This window comes from Oncorhynchus clarkii, unplaced genomic scaffold, assembly GCF_045791955.1.
Source record: "Oncorhynchus clarkii lewisi isolate Uvic-CL-2024 unplaced genomic scaffold, UVic_Ocla_1.0 unplaced_contig_10127_pilon_pilon, whole genome shotgun sequence".
Lineage (NCBI taxonomy): Eukaryota > Metazoa > Chordata > Actinopteri > Salmoniformes > Salmonidae > Oncorhynchus > Oncorhynchus clarkii.
The window spans coordinates 1-8,001 of record NW_027260522.1 but is presented as its reverse complement, the minus strand read 5'-3'; the positions used below and the strand labels follow the sequence as shown (position 1 = coordinate 8,001).

At 41.2% G+C, this 8,001-nt stretch overlaps 5 non-coding genes across 5 annotated transcripts; all 5 read right to left on the bottom strand.

Moving 5' to 3' along the window:
- Nucleotides 1–103: 103 nt before the first annotated feature.
- On the bottom strand, nucleotides 104–176 carry trnav-aac (transfer RNA valine (anticodon AAC)). The gene has a single exon. It is a non-coding gene; the product is annotated as a tRNA-Val (tRNA).
- A 2,603-nt stretch (nucleotides 177–2,779) lies between these two features.
- Nucleotides 2,780–2,852, bottom strand: trnav-cac (transfer RNA valine (anticodon CAC)). Its single transcript has one exon. It is a non-coding gene; the product is annotated as a tRNA-Val (tRNA).
- A 129-nt stretch (nucleotides 2,853–2,981) lies between these two features.
- Nucleotides 2,982–3,054, bottom strand: trnav-aac (transfer RNA valine (anticodon AAC)). The gene has a single exon. It is a non-coding gene; the product is annotated as a tRNA-Val (tRNA).
- A 964-nt stretch (nucleotides 3,055–4,018) lies between these two features.
- On the bottom strand, nucleotides 4,019–4,091 carry trnav-aac (transfer RNA valine (anticodon AAC)). The gene has a single exon. It is a non-coding gene; the product is annotated as a tRNA-Val (tRNA).
- Nucleotides 4,092–5,316: 1,225 nt separating this feature from the next.
- Nucleotides 5,317–5,389, bottom strand: trnav-cac (transfer RNA valine (anticodon CAC)). Its single transcript has one exon. It is a non-coding gene; the product is annotated as a tRNA-Val (tRNA).
- Between the last annotated feature and the right edge of the window lie 2,612 nt (nucleotides 5,390–8,001).

Sequence of the window (8,001 nt, the reverse complement as noted above, 5' to 3'; positions counted from 1 at the left end):
ACTGACTTTCGCGTGTGAGGCGAACGTGATAACCAATACACTACTGAAACTAAAGTCTGAATAGCAAATACTGAGAAGTGCGAAGGACCAATTTGTTAAAATGTGTTTCCGCCCGGTCTCGATCCGGGGACCTTTCGCGTGTTAGGCGAACGTGATAACCAATACACTACGGAAACTCAATGAGTGTAATATTAAAGGTGTGGCTGACTTTGGCTGGGTGGGACATTTATCGCTCTCAGAACCTAATGAAATCAGAAATTACTTAGTCAATTAATTAAACAATAAGGCTTGAGAAGCCGGGAATTATTGTGTGCAGCGGCTCTTGGAAGAGGCTTGGTGGTTCAAAACTTCTTCCATTTAAGAGTGATGGAAGCCACTGTTTTCTTGGGTACCTTCAATGCTGCAGAAATGACCAATCATTTGAATTTACCACAGGTGGACTCCAATCAAGTTGAAGAAACATCTCAAGGATGATCAATGGAAACAGGATGGACCTGAGCTCAATTTCCAGCCTCATAGCAAAGGGTCTGAAAACGTACGTAAATAAGGTATTTTAAAAATATTTAATGGGTATTATGGCTCTTTCTGTGGTACTCAATTTGGGATATTATGTGAGGTAGACATGAGAAGCCGGGAATTATCGTGTGCAGCCGGAACTTGGAAGAGGCTTGGTGGTTCCAAACTTCTTCTATTTAAGAGTGATGGAAGCCACTGTGTTCTTGGGTACCTTCAATGCTGCAGAAATGACCAATCATTTGAATTTACCACAGGTGGACTCCAATCAAGTTGAAGAAACATCTCAAGGATGATCAATGGAAACAGGATGGACCTGAGCTCAATTTCCAGCCTCATAGCAAAGGGTCTGAAAATGTATGTAAATAAGGTATTTTTAAAATATTTTTTTCATTAATAAAAACTATATGTTATCGCTTTGTCATTATGTGGTATTGTGTGTAGATAGATTTTATTTTATTTCATCCATTTTAGTATAAGGCTGTAACGTAACAAAATGTGGAAAAATGTAGGGGTCTGAAAACTACAATCCAATGTACCTATGCTGGCTAGCTTCTTTTCCTTTGCTAGCCAGCCAACTAAATCTATCACACAATCACATCAAGCAGCTGAAATGACAGAAAACGATCTACATTTTTGTTTGTTTTACCTTGGATTATATTGCCATTTCTTTGGATATATCCATTACAATGACCCTGATAAATGAATTTGCCTGGCTCAGAGAAGCTGTCAGTCTGGTCACATTCATACATATCGCATGGTGAGATCCCAAAACGGCAACATTGATCCACAGGTCGGAGAGGTAGACAGCAAGGTTTAGTCAAACCTCAACTGTTTCAAACCAAATGCTAGCCTCTGGGCATTGGGAAATATTGAATATTACAACATGATTCCGCCCGGTTTCTAACCGGGGACCTTTCACATGTGAGACAAACGTGATAACCACTACACTACGGAAACCCAATGAGTGGAATACTAAGGGTGTGGCTGACTTTGGCTGGGTGGGACATTTATCGCTCTCAGAACCTAATGAAATCAGAAATTACTTAGTCAATTAATTAAACAATAAGGCTTGAGAAGCCGGGAATTATTGTGTGCAGCGGCTCTTGGAAGAGGCTTGGTGGTTCAAAACTTCTTCCATTTAAGAGTGATGGAAGCCACTGTGTTCTTGGGTACCTTCAATGCTGCAGAAATGAACAATCATTTGAATTTACCACAGGTGGACTCCAATCAAGTTGAAGAAACATCTCAAGGATGATCAATGGAAACAGGATGGACCTGAGCTCAATTTCCAGCCTCATAGCAAAGGGTCTGAAAACGTACGTAAATAAGGTATTTTTAAAATATTTAATGGGTATTATGGCTCTTTCTGTGGTACTCAATTTGGGATATTATGTGAGGTAGACATGAGAAGCCGGGAATTATCGTGTGCAGCCGGAACTTGGAAGAGGCTTGGTGGTTCCAAACTTCTTCTATTTAAGAGTGATGGAAGCCACTGTGTTCTTGGGTACCTTCAATGCTGCAGAAATGACCAATCATTTGAATTTACCACAGGTGGACTCCAATCAAGTTGAAGAAACATCTCAAGGATGATCAATGGAAACAGGATGGACCTGAGCTCAATTTCCAGCCTCATAGCAAAGGGTCTGAAAATGTATGTAAATAAGGTATTTTTAAAATATTTTTTTCATTAATAAAAACTATATGTTATCGCTTTGTCATTATGTGGTATTGTGTGTAGATAGATTTTATTTTATTTCATCCATTTTAGTATAAGGCTGTAACGTAACAAAATGTGGAAAAAAGTAAGGGGTCTGAAAACTACCCGAATGCACTGTACCTATGCAGGCTAGCTTCTTTTCCTTTGCTAGCCAGCCAACTAAATCTATCACACAATCACATCAAGCAGCTGAAATGACAGAAAACTATCTACATTTTTGTTTGTTTTACCTTGGATTATATTGCCATTTCTTTGGATATATAAATGAATTTGCCTGGCTCAGAGAAGCTGTCAGTCTGGTCACATTCATACAGATCGCATGGTGGAGGTCCCCCAAAAAACGGCAACCCTGATAAATGAATTTGCCTGGCTCAGAGAAGCTGTCAGTCTGGTCACATTCATACAGATCGCATGGTGGAGGTCCCCCAAAAAACGGCAACATTGATCCACAGGTCGGAGAGGTAGATTGCAAGGTTTAGACAAACCTCAACTGTTTCAAACCAAATGCTAGCCTCTGGGCATTGGGAAATATTGAATATTACAAAATGTTTCCGCCCGGTTTCGAACCGGGTACCTTTCGCGTGTGAGGCGAACATGATAACCACTACACTACGGAAACCGAATGATTGGAAAAATAAGGGTGTGACTGACTTTCGCATGTGAGGCGAACGTGATAACCAATACACTACTGAAACTAAAGTCTGAATAGCAAATACTGAGAAGTGCGAAGGACCAATTTGTTAAAATGTGTTTCCGCCCGGTCTCGAACCGGGGACCTTTCGCGTGTTAGGTGAACGTGATAACCACTACACTACGGAAACCCAATGAGTGGAATACTAAGGGTGTGGCTGACTTTGGCTGGGTGGGACATTTATCGCTCTCAGAACCTAACGAAATCAGAAATTACTTAGTCAATTAATTAAACAATAAGGCTTGAGAAGCCGGGAATTATTGTGTGCAGCGGCTCTTGGAAGAGGCTTGGTGGTTCAAAACTTCTTCCATTTAAGAGTGATGGAAGTCACTGTGTTCTTGGGTACCTTCAATGCTGCAGAAATGACCAATCATTTGAATTTACCACAGGTGGACTCCAATCAAGTTGAAGAAACATCTCAAGGATGATCAATGGAAACAGGATGGACCTGAGCTCAATTTCCAGCCTCATAGCAAAGGGTCTGAAAATGTATGTAAATAAGGTATTTTTAAAATATTTTTTTCATTAATAAAAACTATATGTTATCTCTTTGTCATTATGTGGTATTGTGTGTAGATAGATTTTATATTTTTTTCATTAATAAAAACTATATGTTATCGCTTTGTCATTATGTGGTATTGTGTGTAAATAGATTTTATTTTTTTTCATCCATTTTAGTATAAGGCTGTAACGTAACAAAATGTGGAAAAAAGTAAGGGGTCTGAAAACTTCCCGAATGCACTGTACCTATGCAGGCTAGCTTCTTTTCCTTTGCTAGCCAGCCAACTAAATCTATCACACAATCACATCAAGCAGCTGAAATGACAGAAAACGATCTAAATTTTTGTTTGTTTTACCTTGGATTATATTGCCATTTCTTTGGATATGTCCATTACAATGACCCTGATAAATGAATTTGCCTGGCTCAGAGAAGCTGTCAGTCTGGTCACATTCATACAGATCGCATGGTCCCCAAAAAAACGGCAACATTGATCCACAGGTCGGAGAGGTAGACAGCAAGGTTTAGACAAACCTCAACTGTTTCAAACCAAATGCTAGCCTCTGGGCATTGGGAAATATTGAATATTACAAGATATTTCCGCCCGGTCTCGAACCGGGGACCTTTCGCGTGTTAGGCGAACGTGATAACCACTACACTACGGAAACCCAATGAGTGTAATACTAAGGGTGTGGCTGACTTTGGCTGGGTGGGACATTTATCGCTCTCCGAACCTAATGAAATCAGAAATTACTTAGTCAATTAATTAAACAACAAGGCTTGAGATGCCGGGAATTATTGTGTGCAGCGGCTCTTGGAAGAGGCTTGGTGGTTCAAAACTTCTTCCATTTAAGAGTGATGGAAGCCACTGTGTTCTTGGGTACCTTCAATGCTGCAGAAATGACCAATCATTTGAATTTACTACAGGTGGACTCCAATCAAGTTGAAGAAACATCTCAAGGATGATCAATGGAAACAGGATGGACCTGAGCTCAATTTCCAGCCTCATAGCAAAGGGTCTGAAAACGTACGTGAATAAGGTATTTTTAAAATATTTAATGGGTATTATGGCTCTTTCTGTGGTACTCAATTTGGGATATTATGTGAGGTAGACATGAGAAGCCGGGAATTATCGTGTGCAGCCGGAACTTGGAAGAGGCTTGGTGGTTCAAAACTTCTTCCATTTAAGAGTGATGGAAGCCACTGTGTTCTTGGGTACCTTCAATGCTGCAGAAATGACCAATCATTTGAATTTACCACAGGTGGACTCCAATCAAGTTGAAGAAACATCTCAAGGATGATCAATGGAAACAGGATGGACCTGAGCTCAATTTCCAGCCTCATAGCAAAGGGTCTGAAAATGTATGTAAATAAGGTATTTTTAAAATATTTTTTTCATTAATAAAAACTTTATGTTGTCATTATGTGGTATTGTGTGTAGATAGATTTTATTTTATTTCATCCATTTTAGTATAAGGCTGTAACGTAACAAAATGTGGAAAAAAGTAAGGGGTCTGAAAACTTTCCGAATGCACTGTACCTATGCAGGCTAGCTTCTTTTCCTTTGCTAGCCAGCCAACTAAATCTATCACACAATCACATCAAGCAGCTGAAATGACAGAAAACGATCTACATTTTTGTTTGTTTTACCTTGGATTATATTGCCATTTCTTTGGATATATCCATTACAATGACCCTGATAAATGAATTTGCCTGGCTCAGAGAAGCTGTCAGTCTGGTCACATTCATACAGATCGCATGGTGGAGGTCCCCCAAAAAACGGCAACATTGATCCACAGGTCGGAGAGGTAGACAGCAAGGTTTAGACAAACCTCAACTGTTTCAAACCAAATGCTAGCCTCAGGGCATTGGGAAATATTGAATATTACAAAATGTTTCCGCCCGGTTTCGAACCGGGGACCTTTCGCGTGTGAGGCGAACGTGATAACCACTACACTACGGAAACCGAATGATTGGGAAACTAAGGGTGTGACGGACTTTCGCGTGTGAGGCGAACATGATAACCAGTACACTACTGAAACTAAAGTCTGAATAGCAAATACTGAGAAGTGCGAAGGACCAATTTGTTAAATTGCGTTTCAGCCCGGTCTCGAACCGGGGACTTTTCGCGTGTTAGGCAAACTTGATAACCACTACACTACGGAAACCCAATGAGTGGAATACTAAGGGTGTGGCTGACTTTGGCTGGGTGGGACATTTATCGCTCTCAGAACCTAATGAAATCAGAAATTACTTAGTCAATTAATTAAACAATAAGGCTTGAGAAGCCGGGAATTATTGTGTGCAGCGGCTCTTGGAAGAGGCTTGGTGGTTCAAAACTTCTTGCATTTAAGAGTGATGGAAGCCACTGTGTTCTTGGGTACCTTCAATGCTGCAGAAATGACCAATCATTTGAATTTACCACAGGTGGACTCCAATCAAGTTGAAGAAACATCTCAAGGATGATCAATGGAAACAGAATGGACCTGAGCTCAATTTCCAGCCTCATAGCAAAGGGTCTGAAAACGTACGTAAATAAGGTATTTTAAAAATATTTAATGGGTATTATGGCTCTTTCTGTGGTACTCAATTTGGGATATTATGTGAGGTAGACATGAGAAGCCGGGAATTATCGTGTGCAGCCGGAACTTGGAAGAGGCTTGGTGGTTCCAAACTTCTTCCATTTAAGAGTGATGGAAGTCACTGTGTTCTTGGGTACCTTCAATGCTGCAGAAATGACCAATCATTTGAATTTACCACAGGTGGACTCCAATCAAGTTGAAGAAACATCTCAAGGATGATCAATGGAAACAGGATGGACCTGAGCTCAATTTCCAGCCTCATAGCAAAGGGTCTGAAAATGTATGTAAATAAGGTATTTTTAAAATGTTTTTTTCATTAATAAAAACTATATGTTATCGCTTTGTCATTATGTGGTATTGTGTGTAGATAGATTTTATTTTATTTCATCCATTTTAGTATAAGGCTGTAACGTAACAAAATGTGGAAAAAAGTAAGGGGTCTGAAAACTTTCCGAATGCATTGTACCTATGCAGGCTAGCTTCTTTTCCTTTGCTAGCCAGCCAACTAAATCTATCACACAATCACATCAAGCAGCTGAAATGACAGAAAACGATCTACATTTTTGTTTTTTTTACCTTGGATTATATTGCCATTTCTTTGGATATATCCATTACAATGACCCTGATAAATGAATTTGCCTGGCTCAGAGAAGCTGTCAGTCTGGTCACATTCATACAGATCGCATGGTGGAGGTCCCCAAAAAAACGGCAACATTGATCCACAGGTCGGAGAGGTAGACAGCAAGGTTTAGACAAACCTCAACTGTTTCAAACCAAATGCTAGCCTCTGGGCTTTGGGAAATATTGAATATTACAAAATGTTTCCGCCCGGTTTCGAACCAGGGACCTTTCGCGTGTGAAGCGAACGTGATAAGCGAAGCGTGTGAAGCGAACGTGATAAGTTCCGGCGCCGACAGAGATGGCCGCCTCGCTTCGCATTCCTAGGAAACTATGCAGTTTTTTGTTTTTTTACGTGTTATTTCTTACATTAGTACCCCAGGTCATCTTAGGTTTCATTACATACAGTCGAGAAGAACTACTGAATATAAGATCAGCGTCAACTCACCATCAGTACGACCAAGAATATGTTTTTCGCGACGCGGATCCTGTGTTCTGCCTCACAAACAGGACAACGGAGTGGATCCTATGCAGCGACCCAAAAAAACGACTCCGAAAGAGAGGGAAACGAGGCGGTCTTCTGGTCAGACTCCGGAGACGGGCACACCGTGCACCACTCCCTAGCATTCTTCTTGCCAATGTCCAGTCTCTTGACAACAAGGTTGATGAAATCCGAGCAAGGGTAGCATTCCAGAGGGACATCAGAGACTGTAACGTCCTTTGCTTCACTGAAACATGGCTCACTGGAGAGACTCTATCCGAAGCGGTGCAGCCAACGGGTTTCTCCACTCATCGGGCTGACAGAAACAAACATCTTTCTGGTAAGAAGAGGGGCGGGGGCGTATGCCTCATGGCCAACGTGACATGGTGTGATGAAAGAAACATACAAGAACTCAAATCCTTCTGTTCACCTGATTTAGAATTCCTCACAATCAAATGTAGACCGCATTATCTACCAAGAGAATTCTCTTCGATTATAATCACAGCCGTATATATCCCCCACCAAGCAGACACATCGATGGCTCTGAACGAACTTTATTTAACTCTCTGCAAACTGGAAACAATTTATCCGGAGGCTGCATTCATTGTAGCTGGGGATTTTAACAAGGCTAATCTGAAAACAAGACTCCCTAAATTTTATCAGCATATCGATTGCGCAACCAGGGGTGGAAAGACCTTGGATCATTGTTACTCTAACTTCCGCTACGCATATAAGGCCCTGCCCCGCCCCTTTTCGGAAAAGCTGACCACGACTCCATTTTGTTGATCCCTGCCTACAGACAGAAACTAAAACAAGAGGCTCCCACGCTGAGGTCTGTCCAACGCTGGTCCGACCAAGCTGACTCCACACTCCAAGACTGCTTCCACGTGGACTGGG